General features: G+C 51.8%; 2 long non-coding RNA genes across 2 annotated transcripts; one reads left to right on the top strand and one right to left on the bottom strand.

Annotated features, from left to right (window-relative positions):
* Positions 1–2,472: 2,472 nt before the first annotated feature.
* On the bottom strand, positions 2,473–5,710 carry LOC138675559 (uncharacterized). The gene is made up of 2 exons (XR_011320688.1): positions 5,473–5,710; positions 2,473–3,353 (listed from the first exon to the last, which is right to left on the bottom strand). It is a non-coding gene; the product is annotated as an uncharacterized lncRNA (long non-coding RNA).
* A 25-nt stretch (positions 5,711–5,735) lies between these two features.
* Positions 5,736–10,657, top strand: LOC138675560 (uncharacterized). Its single transcript, XR_011320689.1, has 2 exons — positions 5,736–5,830; positions 9,467–10,657. It is a non-coding gene; the product is annotated as an uncharacterized lncRNA (long non-coding RNA).
* The last annotated feature ends 8,030 nt before the right edge of the window (positions 10,658–18,687 follow it).

Genomic DNA, 18,687 nt, shown 5'->3' on the forward strand with positions numbered 1-18,687 from the left:
GAAGTCGTTCAACGCTTGTTTCCTGGCCTCTTTCCACCGTCTGAGAAAGAATGATGGGGACAGAACGGCGCAGCCGCGTAGTATACAGCGCAGCCTCATGATATACAGCACACAGCCTCACGATATGCAGCACACAGCCTCACGGTATGCAGCGCGCACAGCCTCACGGTATACAGCGCGCACAGCCTCACGGTATACAACGCGCACAGCCTCACGGTATACAGCGCGCACAGCCTCACGGTATACAGCGCGCACAGCCTCACGGTATACAGCGCGCACAGCCTCACGGTATACAGCGCGCACAGCCTCACGGTATACAGCGCGCACAGCCTCACGGTATACAGCGCGCACAGCCTCACGGTATACAGCGCGCACAGCCTCACGGTATACAGCGCGCACAGCCTCACGGTATACAGCGCGCACAGCCTCACGGTATACAGCGCGCACAGCCTCACGGTATACAGCGCGCACAGCCTCACGGTATACAGCGCGCACAGCCTCACGGTATATATAGCGCGCACAGCCTCACGGTATATATAGCGCGCACAGCCTCACGGTATACAGCACGCAGCCTCATGGTATACAGCGCGCACAGCTTCATGGTATACAGCGCGCGCAGCCTCATGGCAGCGCAGCTCCCCCCCCCCCCCCAGGATGGCCCCACAGTCCAGTGTCTGTCAGAGCAGGCAGAGCGGGGAATGATGGGAGAGGGAGCGTCAGGTGACGTTCTCTCCTCCATCATTCATTGCTTTGAACTCTACCGGCAGACGCCGGTATAGTTCAACGCGGCGGGGGAGTCGGCGCTGGGGGCAGGCGGGCCCCCCTGCCTCACAGGGGCCCCATAGCAGCTGCGTGATGTGCCGCTAGCTGTGGGCCCCTGGGGGAGCGAGGACCTAGGCAGCTGCCGGCCCTGCCTGCAGGGGCCCCCTGGAGCCTCCGGGCCCCTGTGCAGCCGCACAGGTTGAACAGGCGGTATGTCCGCCCATGCTCTGGGTCCGTATTAATGCCAGCAGTTCATCCGACTTATTACCCAGTGATTGAACATTCCCCATGATGATGGACGGAATTACAGGTTTGAACCGTCTTCGCCTTGCCTTAAGTTTTTTGCCCGCTCTGCAGCCTCTGTAGGGTCGCCTTACCTCACACGGGACACGTGGTCTACCCACTGCAGGAGAAGGCATTAGCCTGCGCAGCTCCAGAAGTTGGCCCCTTGAGTAAGCAATACGTTTATGAACAGACTTAGCCACCCTGCAACCTTGCCCATGTTAGTCGCACTAAGCCTGTCCGTGTAGGGAGGTATACAGTGCACTCCTCCAGACATAGCTGTGCCAATTCCCAGACAGGTAGTGGCCGCCTGGCAGTAGGTGCGTAGAATACCAGTCCTAGGTTGCAAGGTGATCACAAATGCACTGTAAATCCAGGTAGCTGCGGGTAGCAGCAAACATCCAAGGGAAACCTTCCAGGGGAGCCAAGGATCAGAAGCATACATCCAGAAAGCTGTGGGTAGCAGTATGCATCCAGGGGAAACAAATCAGAGGATCCCAGGTTCAGAAGCAACCAGCCAAGGGGAAATCCAAGGGTTCAGCATAAATCCAAGGGTTCAGCATAAATCCAAGGGAAGCATTCCAGCGGATCCAAGTTCAGAAGGAGAAGGTACTGGGGAAAAGAAAATTCCTTAGGAGTACCAAAAAAGCTGAGGTTCAGAAAGAAAGGTTCACACATAACAAAAATAATTCCAAAATGAAATAAAGTAAAGTAAAACAAAACTAAAACAAAACTATTGCTGCTGCAATGGGCTGCCACTAGCACGGCGCCTTATTGTCCTCATCCAGCAGAGAGCAGACAGACACGTCTGCTCTCCTTGGTGTCTTGGTCCTCATAGATGAAGAGTGTGAGGTTTTACTGTCCTGTCCTGTCCGCCAAGAATACTCCATCCGTATGCCCTGTTTCTTATGTTTCACGAGTCCATTTAAGAAAAAAAAAAACAAACACAAAACTTTTTTTTTTTTTTTTTTGATGCAGGGTTGTGAAGTCTCCAGGAGGTCTGAGGGGAACACTCCTTAATTGATGGAGCAAGACAAATACATGCGACATATTCTTTCCAGCTCTGTCACAGGTTGTCAGAATTTTGTAAACCATTTGTACAAAAAAATAAAAATGAGAATATTGCCTAACATAACATACATTTTTCCTCTGGAAATCAGTGGTGGCAGCTGCAGTCAGACAATCCGCAAAAAGCAGCTTATGCCTTTTAAAGAAAAAACAATTATGGATTAAAAAAAACAAACATACAGCTACTCCGGCTGTATGGGCTACATGGCAGTGCGGTCAGGTCTACTGGTGAGGACGTCCCTGCAGATAGTTTCCCCAATAACCTGCAATGTGTGAACTTAGCCTGATACAGATCCAACTGCGTTACTCTCCACTAATGTCACCTGCGCTTAAGAATTATAGAAATGAAAATTCAACTCATAGCTGTCAAACAATTTTATTACAAGTGAAATAGTTAGAAAAAAAAAGAGAAATATATAAATATATGCATACATACAAATGAATAATAAAGAGTTTTTGAAATCAAAACAATGAATTAAACATTAATGACAAAAAAGAAAAACACATTTTGTACCAAAGTCCCTTGTGCTTTAGCTGCAAAAATTGTATTGTGCTTAAAGGGAACCTGTCACCCCTAAAATCGAGGGCGAGCTAAGCCCACCAGCATCAGGGGCTTATCTACAGCATTCTGTAATGCATTCTTTAATGCTGTAGATGAGCCCCCCATGTATCCTAAAAAATGAGAAAAAAGAGGTTAGATTATACTCACCCAGGGACAGTCCAGGTCCTGTACGATGGGCATCGCAGTCCGGTCTGGCGCCTCTTATCTTCATCAGATGACGTCATCTTCTTGTCTTCATGCTGCGGCTCCAGCGCAAAGTACTGCAGTGCGCAGGCCCCAGGCCTTTCTGACCTTTCCTGACACTTGCACACCGCAGCCTGAAGACAAGAAGAGGACGTCATCCTATCAAGATGTGAGACCCAGGACCGGACCGCCCGCGTGAGTATAATATTACCTCTTTTTCTCATCTTTTAGGATACATCGTTGACTTAAGGGGAGAAAGAGGGAGAGCGGGAAGACAGAGGGAGAGCGGGGAGACAGAAAATCGAGAAAAAGGGAGTTTTTTTTTTAAAGTAATTATCTGACATTATCAGACGCCCACAGTGTCATCCCTTTGGGTCCTCACATGGATTGTGGGGGCACCGCCATTCCACTTGGTGAAGAGAAGTCCAGGGATGAAATGACAACTGCAGGGAGGTCACTGCTCTGGGGGGCACAGGATGGGGAAAAGTCACAATACCTAGAATGAAACAGAAAAAAAATCATGCAGAAAACTGGATACAAGTAGTGGCTGACACCAGTGGCCACCAGGCTAATACTGACCAGCACAGCATGCGAGGGTAGAATAAAGCCCGGGATCTGGAGACATTATTGTAATGCAGTTTTGCTCCCAGAGGTCATAGGTCAGTCATCAACCTGACAGCATGTGTTCCCAATAATATTAGTGAGATAACGTTTTATGTAAATAAAAAAAAAAAAACAGGACCGACTCCTCACCATCAGGCAGAGATTCTCATGCTAAGTAATATCAATCCCTCAATCTCCATCATCATTCATCATCGTTCGCCCCCACACACGTAGCACTATAGTTCCCTGCACCCCCCACCGCAAGTGACATCACACACTGACCTGCACAGCACGTGACATCAGCCCCCCACACAGACCCATGCGAGTAACATCAGCCCCATTCTGCAGGTAGACCCCCCTGCACGCAGATCCCCCACGCATGCAACATGACCCCCTTCCCAACAGAGACTCCAGCACACAGCCTCTCTTCCCCAGAGACCTGCAGCCCCCCTTCCCAACAGACATCCAGCCCTGCTAGCAAGGAACATGACCCCCTTCCCACAGAGACCCCCAGCATGCAGTCACCCTTCCCAAGGGAGGCCCCTCCAGCACGCAGTCCCATGCAAGCAACATCACCCCATTCTCCCCAGGCAGACCCCCCACCAGCATGCACATGCAGCCCCATGCAAGCAACATCACCCCATTCTCCCCAGGCAGCCCTATGCAAACAACATCACCCCATTCTCCCCAGGCAGACCCCCCCCCCCCGTCCAGCATGCACATGCAGCCCCATGCGAGCAGCATCACCCCATTCTCCCCAGGCGGACCCCCCACCCAGCATGCACATGCAGCCCCATGCAAGCAACATCACCCCAGCCTCCCCAGGCAGACCCCCCTCCAGCATGCAGCCCCATGCAAGCAACATCACCCCTTTCTCCCCAGGCAGACCCCCCTCCAGCATGCACATGCAGCCCCATGCAAGCAACATCACCCCTTTCTCCCCAGGCAGACCCCCCCATCCAGCATGCACATGCAGCCCCATGCAAGCATCATCAGCTCTTTCTCCCCAGGCAGCCCCATGCAAGCAACATAACCCCTTTCTCCCCAGGCAGACCCCCCCCCCGTCCAGCATGCACATGCAGCCCCATGCAAGCATAATCAGCCCTTTCTCCCCAGGCAGCCCCATGCAAGCAACATAACCCCTTTCTCCCCAGGCAGACCCCCCACCAGCATGCACATGCAGCCCCATGCAAGCAACATCACCCCTTTCTCCCCAGGCAGACCCCCCTCAAGCATGCACATGCAGCTCCATGCAAGCAACATCACCCCATTCTCCCCAGGCAGACCCCCCTCCAGCATGCACATGCAGCCCCCTGCAAGCAACATCACCCCATTCTCCCCAGGCAGACCCCCCATCCAGCATGCACATGCAGCCCCATGCAAGCAATATGACCCCATTCTCCCCAGGCAGACCCATGCAAGCAACATCACCCCATTCTCCCCAGGCAGACCCCCCGTCCAGCATGCACATGCAGCCCCATGTAAGCAACATCACCCCATTCTCCCCAGGCAGACCCCCCTCCAGCATGCAGATGCAGCCCCATGCAAGCAACATCACCCCATTCTCCCCAGGCAGACCCCCCGTCCAGCATGCACATGCAGCCCCATGCAAGCAACATCACCCCATTCTCCCCAGGCAGACCCCCCTCCAGCATGCAGATGCAGCCCCATGCAAGCAACATCACCCCATTCTCCCCAGGCAGACCCATGCAAGCAACATCACCCCTTTCTCCCCAGGCAGCACCCCCTCCAGCATGCACCTGCAGCCCCATGCAAGCAACATCACCTCTTTCTCCCCAGGCAGCCCCATGCAACCAGCATCACCCCTTTCTCCCCAGGCAGCATCCCCTCCAGCATGCACATGCAGCCCCATGCAAGCAACATCACCCCTTTCTCCCCAAGCAGACCCCCATCCAGCATGCACTTGCAGCCCCATGCAAGCAACATCACCCCATTCTCCCCAGACAGACCCATGCAAGCAACCCATTCTCCCCAGGTGGACTCCCACTTACCTGATCTGTGACTTTGCAGAATGACCCCAAAATACCCCAAATCTTGCACAAAATCCTCGAAATCCCGCCATGACATCCACAGCTTCCTCCTGTCTGCTGTGCTCTATGGAGGAAGCGGCAAATCCTGCACAAAACATACCAAATCCTGCACGAAATCCCGCCATGACATCCACAGCTTCCTCGTGTCTGCTCTGCCTGTTCTATGAAGGTAAATGCTAGAGTGTATGGGCTCCTTCCAGGTGTGACGTCATTTCCGGGGGGCGTGTCCTATTGGGAAGGGGCGTGTTTTCAGTCACATCATGAAGGCGGCAAAGCAAAGCAGCATGATTCTAGCTTGTGGACGCCATGGCACATGGAGGTTAGTGGTTTCAGGGTGAAAAAATGCTACTTGCTATTGGGGGGAGGCTCTGTGGTGGGCGACCTGCTTGTCTGTGTGGGGGGCACCGCTGCTGCTGGGGGGGGCACCGCTGCTGCTGTGGGGGACCCCCGTGGTGGGCTTTGTGGGGGGGCACCGCTGCTGTTGTGGGGGACCCCCGTGGTGGGCTTTGTGGGGAGGGGGCACCGCTGCTGCTGTGGGGGACCCCTGTGGTGGCCTTTGTGGGGGGGGCACCGCTGCTGCTGCCGGCCGGCTGTTGTGGGGGGGCCACCTCTGCTGCTGTGGGGGACCCCTGTGGTGGGCTTGGTGGGGGGGGCACCGCTGCTGCTGTGGGGGACCCCCGTGGTGGGCTTTGTGGGGGGGCACTGCTGCTGCTGTGGGGAATCCCCGTGGTGGCCTTTGTGGGGGGGGCACCGCTGCTGCTGCCGGCCGGCTGTTGTGGGGGGGCCACCTCTGCTGCTGTGGGGGACCCCTGTGGTGGGCTTTGTGGGGGGGGCACCGCTGCTGCTGTGGGGGACCCCCGTGGTGGGCTTTGTGGGGGGGCACTGCTGCTGCTGTGGGGGACCCCCGTGGTGGGCTTTGTGGGGGGGGCACCGCTGCTGCTGTGGGGGACCCCCGTGGTGGGCTTTGTGGGGGGGGCACCGCTGCTGCTGTCGGGGACCCCTGTGGTGGGGGGGCACCGCTGCTGCTGTGGGGGACCCCCGTGGTGGGCTTTGTGGGGGGGGCACCGCTGCTGCTGTGGGGGACCCCCGTGGTGGGCTTTGTGGGGGGGGCACCGCTGCTGCTGTCGGGGACCCCTGTGGTGGGGGGGCACCGCTGCTGCTGTGGGGAATCCCCGTGGTGGGCTTTGTGGGGGGGGCACCGCTGCTGCTGTGGGGGACCCCCGTGGTGGGCTTTGTGGGGGGGGCACCGCTGCTGCTGTCGGGGACCCCTGTGGTGGGGGGGCACCGCTGCTGCTGTGGGGAATCCCCGTGGTGGGCTTTGTGGGGGGGCACCGCTGCTGCTGTGGGGGACCCCCATGGTGGGCTTTGTGGGGGGGGCACCGCTGCTGCTGTGGGGGACCTCTGTGGTAGGCTTTGGGGGGGGGGGGGCACCGCTGCTGCTGTGGGGAATCCCCGTGGTGGGCTTTGTGGGGGGGGGCACCGCTGCTGCTGTGGGGGACCCCCGTGGTGGGCTTTGTGGGGGGGCACCGCTGCTGCTTTGGGGGACCCCTGTGGTGGGCTTTGTGGGGGGGGGGCACCGCTGCTGCTGTGGGGGACCTCTGTGGTAGGCTTTGTGGGGGGGCACCGTTGCTGCTGTGGGGGACCCCCGTGGTGGGCTTTGTGGGGGGGGCACCGCTGCTGTTGTGGGGGATCCCCGTGGTGGGCTCTTGGGGGGGCACCGCTGCTGCTGGCTGTTGTGGGGGACCCCCGTTGTGGGCTTTTTGGGGGGGCACTGCTGCTGCTGGATGTTGTGGGGGGACCCCTGTGGTGGGATGTTGTGGGGGGACCCCTGTGGTGGGATGTTGTGGGGGGACCCCTGTGGTGAGATTTGGGGGGGCACCTACTGCTGCTGGCTGTTGTGGGGGGCACCTGCTGCTGCTGGCTATTGTGGTGGGACCCCTGTGGTGGGATTTTGGGGGGCACCTGCTGCTGCTGACTATTGTGGGGGACCCCTGTGGTTGGATTTTGGGGGGCACCTGCTGGCTGTTGGGGGGGACCCCTGTGGTGGGGTTTGGAGGTGACCTGCTGCTTACGGGGTGGACCCCTTTTAGTGGGGGAGACCTGTGGTGGTGGGGTTTGAGGGTGACATGCTTGTGGTTCGGTTTGGGGGGGTGTGACCTGTCTATTGGGGGGGACCCCTGTTGTGGGATTTGAGGGCTATCTGCTTGTGGGATGTGGGGGGAGACCTGCTGCAGGCTATTGCGGGACCCCTGTGGTGGTACGTGGGGAGGCGACCTGCCTGTGGTGGGACGTGGGGAGGCGACCTGCCTGTGGTGGGACGTGGGGAGGCGACCTGCCTGTGGTGGGACGTGGGGAGGCGACCTGCCTGTGGTGGGACGTGGGGAGGCGACCTGCCTGTGGTGGGACGTGGGGAGGCGACCTGCCTGTGGTGGGACGTGGGGAGGCGACCTGCCTGTGGTGGGACGTGGGGAGGCGACCTGCCTGTGGTGGGACGTGGGGAGGCGACCTGCCTGTGGTGGGACGTGGGGAGGCGACCTGCCTGTGGTGGGACGTGGGGAGGCGACCTGCCTGTGGTGGGACGTGGGGAGGCGACCTGCCTGTGGTGGGACGTGGGGAGGCGACCTGCCTGTGGTGGGACGTGGGGAGGCGACCTGCCTGTGGTGGGACGTGGGGAGGCGACCTGCCTGTGGTGGGACGTGGGGAGGCGACCTGCCTGTGGTGGGACGTGGGGAGGCGACCTGCCTGTGGTGGGACGTGGGGAGGCGACCTGCCTGTGGTGGGACGTGGGGAGGCGACCTGCCTGTGGTGGGACGTGGGGAGGCGACCTGCCTGTGGTGGGACGTGGGGAGGCGACCTGCCTGTGGGGAGGCGACCTGCCGCTTACGGAGGGATCCCCTTTATTGGGGGGCGACCTGCTTATGGGTTGGGTTTGGGGGGCTGATGAGGGCTTAGGCTGGGTGGAGTGGACGTCCGATAAGAGTTTAGGCTGGGTCGGGGGTGGACGTCCGATAAGAGTTTAGGCTGGGTCGGGGGTGGACGTCCGATAAGAGTTTAGGCTGGGTCGGGGGTGGACGTCCGATAAGAGTTTAGGCTGGGTCGGGGGTGGACGTCCGATAAGAGTTTAGGCTGGGTCGGGGGTGGACGTCCGATAAGAGTTTAGGCTGGGTCGGGGGTGGACGTCCGATAAGAGTTTAGGCTGGGTCGGGGGTGGACGTCCGATAAGAGTTTAGGCTGGGTCGGGGGTGGACGTCCGATAAGGGGTTTGTGCTGGGTGGGGTGTCCGCGTCTGATGGGGGTGTGTGCTGGATGGGGGGGTCCGCGTCTGATGGGGGTGTGTGCTGGATGGGGGGGTCCGCGTCTGATGGGGGTGTGTGCTGGATGGGGGGGTCCGCGTCTGATGGGGGTGTGTGCTGGATGGGGGGGTCCACATCCTGTGGGGGTTTGGCCATCCGGTGGGGGTTTATTATTGGGTGGGCGTGGTGTGCGATGGGAGTAATGCTTGGAGGAGGGGTGGACGTCCGATTGGGGGGGTGTCTGATGGGATTTATGGTTGGGGGCAGGGGGCGTCATATGAGGATTTACGCTTGTGGGAGGGAATGTCTGGTGGGCTTTGGGTTTATCCTGTGGGGTCCGCTGGTTAATGTGAGGTGGAGGTTTCTGACTGGAGGAGTGAGGTTATGCTGTGTGGCCTTCTGGTTGATGTGGGGGAGCTAATGCTTCATTGGGGTACACAAAAAAAAAATGGGTGTATGCTGCTTATGCTATGCAAAAAAAAAATTTAGGTATTTCCTGTAGAGGAGGGTACACCACCAACTAGCACGAAGCTAATCTGTTTTAACTTAATGTCAGTAGGAGGAAGACATGGGTCTGGATCGCCCAGCCCAGTTTAGGCCTTAGGTTTTGGGAGGTTTTTTTTATTAACGATTTTTCTTTTTAATTTTTTTTTTCTTCCCAGATATGGCTTTTGAGGGCGACAGTGGAATTGTCACTCTAATCTTCCACCTAGAATTGTCACTACCATATCATCTGTGGTCTACGAGGCAAGGCCCTAACACATCAAGAGTGTTTGGGGTTCCCCGGAGGACCGTTCATGCCACGAATCGCCCTACCCTCTCGCCTCTCTGCGTCCAGGTTATTCCATGCCCGTCTTCATCATCGCTCTGCGAAAAAGGATTTGTGATCTTAAGGACTGGTATATCCTACGAGGCAGTAAGGGGGCTACTTTAAAAAAAAAAAAAAAAACACAGGACAAATATGTCCTAGTTTTCCCCTGAGCAATGTGGACGTCTCCTGAGGAAACCTTCCTATTCATGCAGCCTCCACGTTTTCCAGAGGCTCCAGTGACCTTGCTCTTAAAATATCCAGGCTTTGGTCTAGGCCTTCTCTGGTGGCCGGTCCACACCGCCAGCGCCCTGAACAATCATGCACGCCAACTTTCTAGTGCGTCCTACTCTGCGCCTATCAGTTTAAGAGTACTTCGCTTCTGCAACAGAGGACTAAAGTCTGCCTCCCAAGAGATCTGTTCAAATTTGGTTGTTTTGGAAATGTTCTGTCCAAAAAAAAAAAAACGACGGGACAACTCTCTGACCCGCCAGGAAAAGACGAGACCTTCCTTTAGGCCAGCTCCCTCCTGGCATCCATGAACCCACCAGTACTGGTCTGCTAGGCCTGGATCTAGCAGACTCTCTTCGACATGATGGGGCATTCCCACCTTGGATGTTTCTCAGGATCGGCTGCCGTGCCCTTCACAATTCAAGGCCGGTATTATGATCTCCGGTCCGGGACACCGAAATCTCAGACACCGGAGGCAGGCCTGAGGGGGGGGTGGGGGAGGCTTCAGAGCCGCATACCCTACCGACAGTCCTGCCCGCATGCACCAACAGCATATTACATTTTTACAATACTTTAGAAATGCATAAAATGAAACAAGCAAAGGCATAAAATGAAACAAGGAAAGGCATAAAGTTTTTCTATGCAAAAAAAGGCAGTTTTATAAAATTAGAAATATTTCTATATCTATTGTTAAAATGATATTTATCCAGTATTTCTATAAGTAAAAGTCTGAGATTTCTGTGAGAAATGGTAATTGTTTACCTCTTAAACCAGTTCTGAATGTAAATAAAACATTGCTCTAATTAAGTCTCCACATTGTATTTGTCTTTCATTTCATGCGTAGGGCAGGACAAGCCCATGATGTATCTGTGTAAAGCTAGGTTCACATTGCGTTAATGGGTTAACGCTAACTGACTGCGTTGCACGGCGAAAATGTCGAAATTAACGCCGTGCAACGGGTCCGTTAGCGCACCCATGGACAGCAATGTTACTTTTAGCTGAAGCGCATCACTAGCGCATGCCATTTTCGGCACGCGCTAGCGATGTGCCGTTCTTTTGAGGCCCGTTCCTCGCTACCGCAGATCAGGGATCTGCGCTAGCGGGGAGGGTGAACGCCGACCCTCTAGAAACATTGCGTTAGCGCAATCCGCTAGCGCTATGCGCTTAACGGATTGCACTAACGCAATGTGAACCTAGCGTAAGACGTAAGGTGCTATAATAACAGCCTTGGGCTGGTTTAACACCAGCATTCGGCAGGGCTGCGGATGGCAGCCTTCTTCCTCCGTTAAGCCCCGCCCAATGCCGCACCTCTTCCTTCAGTTCCGCCTACGTCTGCATGCGTCCTGCATCTGCATGCGTCCTGCATACCCTATCTTTAACATTGGGTACGCAGGCCAAGCGGATGCCTCTGCATGCGTTGTTTTAATGCTGCGCCGACCGCAACAAAATGCAACATGTTGCGTTCGACGCAGTTCAGTGCATCGTCAAAACGACACGTGCCTGTGTACCCAATGTTAAAGATAGGGGATGCATGCAGACGTAGGCGGAGCTGAAAGAGGTGTAGCAGTGGGTGGGGCTTAACGGAGGAAGAAGGCTGCCGAACGCTGGTGTGAAACCAGTCTTAGACAGGTAAACCACTTTTGAAACAATGTTCACTTGTACAAGCATTTAACCCCTCAGTGACGGGGCCAATTTTTTAAAATCTGACCAGTGTCACTTTATGTAGTAATAACTCTGGAATGCTTCAACATATTCCATTGATTTTGAGGTTGTTTTTTTTCCTAACATATTAGACTTTATGATAATGGTAAACTTGGGCTAATGATAAACTTGGGTTAATGTTTTGCTTTATTTTGTAAAAATATCAGAGAAATTTTCAAATTTTGAATGATTTTCCCTTTAAGGCCGGAGTCACACTAGAGAGGAATACGGACGAGTGCTATGCGAGAAAAAAAAATTGCATAGCACTCGGACCAATGTTAATCTGTTGGGCAGCTCCCATCACTTTTTTTTTTTTTTTTTTCACGGCCGTATTATATGTGCGAGTGAAATTGCACTATGCTGCGATTTGCACCGTATATCAGCCGAGAATCCCCAATGAAAGTCTGTTTATGCAAGAAAAACTCACACCACACGGGCCATCAGTTTGACTTGCGAGAAATACGCAATGGTGTCCTTTTAAAGGCTTGCAATTCAGGTGCAGTGTACAGTAAAATCACACTGACAGCTTATAATATTTACAAATAGTTAATTTGTCGGCTTCTGTCAAATCATTGCAGGATAGGAGACATGGTTTACATACAGTAAACCATTGCAGAACGGTTAGATTTATGTAGGTCAGTGACTAATACGGTGAGTAGTATGTGTGTGTAAAATTTGGGACCTGTATGTATTTAATAAAAATGTTTTCACTGAAAAAACTGGCGTGGGCTCCCACACAATTTTCTGTGCCACAGAGGGAAAGTCAGTGACTGAGGACAGATATTATAGCCTAGAGAGGGACCATGGTTATTGCCACCCCAGAAAAGGTGCATCTGTAAGATGCGCCAATTCTGGCACTCAGCCTCTGTTCTCACTGCCCTGTAGCGGTGGCATATGGGGTAATAAGGGGTTAATGTCACCTTTTGTATTGTAAGGTGACAGTAGGCCAGCTTACTTATGGAGAGGTGTCCAGTATGCCTCTCCATTACTTACCTGTGGGCTTGATGTTACTTGACAATAAAATGGTGACATCAACCCCACAAATCTGAGCCCCACTGCTACAGGGCAAGTGGGAAGAGCGAGGCTAAGTACCAGAATTGGCAGATCTATAAGATGCGCCATTTCTGGGATGGCTGAGAGCTGATGGTTTTTAGCCTCTGGGGCTGCCAATATCCATGGCCTCTTCACAGACTATTAATATCAGCCTACAGCTTTTATAGGGGGACCCCATGTCAATATTTTGTGTCCCACTGTAAAATAGCCAGTAAAGGCTAAGCAAACAGCTGTGAGCTGATATTAATAGCCTGGGAACCTTTATGGTTATTGGCTCCTTTCCAGAATATTAACATCAGCTGTCAGCTTTCCCTCTGCTGGTTATGAAAATTATGCCGTGCTAGATATAGACACTGACATTCACAGCAGCGCGTCCGCCCCGATGCTCTTTTCTGACTCCTTTCTCAGGCCCCCAAAAAAGTGTTAACTAAGTACCCTTTATTTTCTTGCACTGTAGCCGTTCACTTACTACAGGGTATTCAAACATTGTTTCTGCGCCGCCCCCCCCCCCCACATAAAGTACGACCACTATCTATATGCCTTTATATACAGCATTCTAGAATGCTGTGTATATATAGTAGGCCCACTGCCTGTATACCCTTATATACAGCATTTTATAAAGCACAACCACTATCTGTATGCCCTTAAGACTTGCCTAGCCCCATACAATGGGCTTTGCTAGTCTTAATCCGGGGCCTTCTCCTCTTCTATCACCGTCCTTCTTTCTTTGAGTCGATGACGCGTCCTATGTCATCCACACGGTGTCTTCCATCATGCTCCTGTGCATCGCACTTCTTTCTGCCCGTTGCAGTACTTTGCTTTGTGCTCGGCAGAGAAGTGTTCCTGCACAGAAGCGTGATGAGGGAGGTTGTGTGGATGATGTAGAACACATCATCCACGGGAAGGACTGTGCCGGATGAAGACCAGCGCCAAACATAACACCGGACCGCCCCGTAGGTGAGTATAAGAAGTTATTTACATTATGCACGTTGGCTTAGGGACATACCGTATATACTCGAGTAGAAGCTGACCCCCCCCCCCTAATTTTGCCACAAAAAACTGGGAAAACTTAATGACTCGAGTATAAGCCTTAGGGTGGAAAATGCAGCAGCTACTGGTAAATGTCAAAAATAAAAATAGATACCAATAAAAGTAAAATTAATTGAGACATCAGTAGGTTAAGTGTTTTTGAATATCCATATTGAATGAGGAGCCCCATATAATGCTCCATAAAGTTTATGATGGCCCCATAAGATGCTCCATATTAAAATATGCCCCATATAATGCTGCACAAATGTTAATAATGGCCCCATAAGATGCTTCATAGAAACTTTTGCCCCATACAATGCTGCATAAAGGTTGATGGCCCCATAAGATGCTCCATAGATTTTACTCCATAGATTATGCCCCATGAGATGCTCCACACATTATGCCCCATTTGCTGTTGCTGCGAATAAAATATAAAAAAAAAACACATACTCGCCTCTCTTCGCTCAGGCCCCCGGCACTTTCCACTGCTGCGCGCTGCTCTGTCTTCCATCCTCTGCACTGACTGTTCAGACAGAGTGCGGCGCGCACACTAATTACGTCATCATGCCCTCTGACCTAAACAGTCACAGCCAGAGGACAGAGCGGCCCGCAGCGGTGGAAAGGGGAGAGGTGAATATCGCGCAATGCTCACCTCCCCCGTCATACTCACCTGCTCCCGACGCGGTCCATGGCAGCTTCTCACTGTCAGATGGTCTCCGGGAGTCGGCAGCGTCTTCCTATGTTCAGCTGTCACGGACAGCTCATTAAAGTAATGAATATGCATCCATATTCATTAATGAGCGGTTCCACGTGACCGTTGAACAAAGGAAGAGCTGCCCGGAGACCATCGGACATGCAGGGACCGCGCCGGGAGCAGGTGAGTATGTGACAGCCGCCGCTCCCCCTCCCCCGCCGACAATGACTTGAATATAAGCCGAGAGGGTCACTTTCAGCCCAAAAAAGTGGGCTGAAAATCTCGGCTTATGCCGGTACAGCACTGTAGAAGGGTGTGTATAAGGGCATATAGGTTCTGGTGGTACAATATATGGGGAAAACCTGGTGACAGGTTCCCTTTAAGAAACCTATGGAACTAGGTAAAAAATAGCATTTTTTGGATGGTGAAAAACTTGTAATTTAAATATTGATGAAGGCTGAGCTGCAGGTGGTCTGTGTCTCTTCATAAGTTTAAGGCCGGGGTCACACTAGCGTAGAATACGGACGAGCGCTATGTGAGAAAACATCGCATGGCACTCGGACCAGTGTTAATCTATGGGGCAGATCACATCTGTGATTATTTTTTCATGCCGAATCGGCATACGAGAACAATCGCAGCATATATACCTGACAGGGGCCCATACATTCTGATATCATCAGTAATATATACCTGACAGGGGCCCATACATTCTGATATCATCACTAATATATACCTGACAGGGGCCCATACATTCTGATATCATCACTAATATATACCTGACAGGGGCCCGTACATTCTGATATCATCAGTAATATATACCTGACAGGAGCCCGTACATTCTGATATCAGTAATATATACCTGACAGGGGCCCATACATTCTGATATCATCACTAATATATACCTGACAGGGGCCCATACATTCTGATACCATCAATAATATATATACCTGACAGGAGCCCATACATTCTGATATCAATAATATATACCTGACAGGAGCCCATACATTCTGATACCATCACTAATATATACCTGACAGGGGCCCATACATTCTGATATCATCACTAATATATACCTGACAGGAGCCCATACATTCTGATATCAATAATATATACCTGATAGGGGCCCATACATTCTGATATCATCAATAACATATACCTGACAGGGGCCCGTACATTCTGATATCAATAATAATATATACCTGACAGGAGCCCATACATTCTGATATCAATAATATATACCTGACAGGAGCCCATACATTCTGATACCATCACTAATATATACCTGACAGGAGCCCATACATTCTGACATCAATAATATATACCTGACAGGAGCCCATACATTCTGATACCATCATTAATATATACCTGACGGGCCCATACATTCTGATACCATCACTAATATATACCTGACAGGGGCCCATACATTCTGACATCAATAATATACACGTGACAGGAGCCCGTACAGTCTATATCTACAATAATATATACCTGACAGGAGTCCGTACAGCCTGTATCTACAATAATATACACCTGACAGGAGTCCGTACAGTCTGTATCTACAATAATATATACCTGACAGGAGCCCGTACAGTCTGTATCTACCATACTATATACCTGACAGGAGCCCATACAGTCTGTATCTACAATAATATATACCTGACAGGAGCCCGTACAGTCCATATCTACAATAATATATACCTGACAGGAGCCCGTACAGTCCATATCTACAATAATATATACCTGACAGGAGCCCGTACAGTCTGTATCTACCATACTATATACCTGACAGGAGCCCGTACAGTCTATATCTACAATAATATATACCTGACAGGAGCCCGTACAGTCTATATCTACAATAATACATACCTGACAGGAGCCCGTACAGTCTGTATCTACCATACTATATACCTGACAGGAGCCCGTACAGTCCATATCTACAATAATATATACCTGACAGGAGCCCATACAGTCTAGTGTCTTCACCAGTGAGCTGACTAGACTGTATGGGCTGCAGTCAGGACCTGGCAGGAGCCCATATATTCTGCTGGTTTTAATAATTTATACCTTGAAGGAGCACATACAGTCTAGTGTCATGTATTTACTGCAGTCAGGGCCAGGCAGCCGCCCATAAAGTCTGCTATCTTCAAGAATATATACCTGACTGCAGCCCATACACTCTAGCATCTTCAGTAGTGAGCCGGCTACACTGTATGGGCTGCAGTCAGGCACCTGGAAGGAGCCCATACAGTTTAGCATCTTCAGTACTGAGCCAGCTACACTGTATGGGCTGCAGTCAGGACCTGGAAGGAGCCCATACACTCTAGCATCTTCACAGTGAGCCAGCTAGACTGTATGGGCTGAAGTCAGGTGACCTGGAAAGAGCCCATACACTCTAGCGTCTTCAGTACTGAGCCGGCTAGAGTGTATGGGCTGCAGTCAGGAAACCAGGAAGGAGCCCATACAGTCTAGCATCTTCACCAGTGAGCCGGCTAGAGTGTATGGGCTGCAGTCAGGACCTGGAAGGAGCCCATACACTCTAGGCTCAACCGTTCTATGAAGGAAGAGGCGCCGCCCCTTCCGGTCACATGGGCATGACATCAGCAGAGGTCCTTTAGCCCAGAGGTCCCCAACTCCAGTCCTCAAGGCCCACCAACAGGTCATGTTTTCAGGATTTCCTTTGCATTGCACAGGTGATGCAATTATTACCTGGGCAAGACTAAGGAAATCCTGAAAACATGACATGTTGGTGGGCCTTGAGGACTGGAGTTGGGGACCCCTGCTTTAGCCGACTTGGATTTAGCCTCTACCCTAATGGTAGCCTCTAGATCGGAGTTGATTTCTGCCAGCTGACGGGATAGTACGTCAGCTGGCAGACTCCCCCGCTTTAAGGTGGGCTCAAAGCCGCTACATGGCTGTTATCAATAGCTGACATATGGGCGCCAGCAGAATAGCGATCCGCCCGCGCCCATTAACTAGTTAAATGCCGCTGTCAAACTCTGACAAGTGGCATTTAACAAGGGACTGTATGGGCTCCTTCCTGGTTTCCTGACTGCAGCCCATACAGTCTAGCGGCTCAGTACTGAAGACGCTAGACTGTATGGACTCCAGGGCCGGATTTAAGAGGTGGGTGGGCTGGGGTCCATTTTGGAGGGAGGCCCATTTTTCAAGGTGCTGCAATAAGTAATGCAAAAACACAAAATGAAACGAACGCAAATTTATTTCGAAAAATCATTTATGCAGAGTAATATATACAATACTGTCACTTTCCTTGATTTTCGTGCTGCAAAATCACTAATGATGTCACTAAAGTCCAATTCACGCGCTATATCTTACCTAGTCAACCTTTGAAGTCCTGAAAGGGCCTTAAAGATTAAAATATGTACATATGTATGTATAGTGTAGAAATTTGGGCTGTCTATATCAAAGATGGCTGCTGTCAGAGGCTTCTGCTGGGCTGTATTTGTATGAGAGGCTTCTGCTGGGCTGAATATGTATGAGAGGCTTCTGCTGGACTGTATATGTATGAGAGGCTTCTGCTGGGCTGTATATATATGAGGGGCTTCTGCTGGGCTGTATATATATGAGGGGCTTCTGCTGGGCTGTATATATATGAGGGGCTTCTGCTGGGCTCTATATGTCAGAGGCTTCTGCTGGGCTCTATATGTAAGAGAGGCTTATGCAGGGCTGTATATGTATGAGAGGCTACTGCTGGATTGTATATCTATGAGGGGCTTCTGCTGGGCTATATATATATATATATATATATATATATATATATATATATAGCTGCTGCTGGGCTATATATATTAGAAGCTGCTGTTGGGCGGTATATATATGAGGGGTGCTGCCGGGCTGTATATATCAGAGGCTGTTGCTGTGCTTGATATATATAGAATAGAGGCTGAGGGGCTGTATAAAGTGTATACACAGCACTATACTTTAAACAGGTCCACACTATATAGATACAGTATACACAGACACACTGTAATGCAGGATATAGTGTGGACTTGTATATACAGTATGGTATTGTGTAGGACAGGAGCTGCAAGAAAGATACACAGACAGACACACGCACAGACAGAGACACACACACAGAGATCATACTCACCCACTGCGACATTGTGAAGATTGAACCACTTCACCTCTGGATCTTCAGTGACTGAAGATCCAGAGTGAAGTCCTGCCGCGCTCTGCGGTGGAGAATCCTCTCCTTGCGCCGACATCATGGCTCCACCTCCTTCCTCAAAGGTAGCTGAACAAACTCTTATCTGATCTAACCCGAGGGAGCGATCATATAGCTGAATAGGTAGCGCCTAGAATCTTCTGTTGGGATCGGAGAAGGCTGCCGCATGCCATAAGCTAAGCAT

This window comes from Ranitomeya imitator, chromosome 4 (assembly GCF_032444005.1).
Source record: "Ranitomeya imitator isolate aRanImi1 chromosome 4, aRanImi1.pri, whole genome shotgun sequence".
Taxonomy (NCBI): domain Eukaryota; kingdom Metazoa; phylum Chordata; class Amphibia; order Anura; family Dendrobatidae; genus Ranitomeya; species Ranitomeya imitator.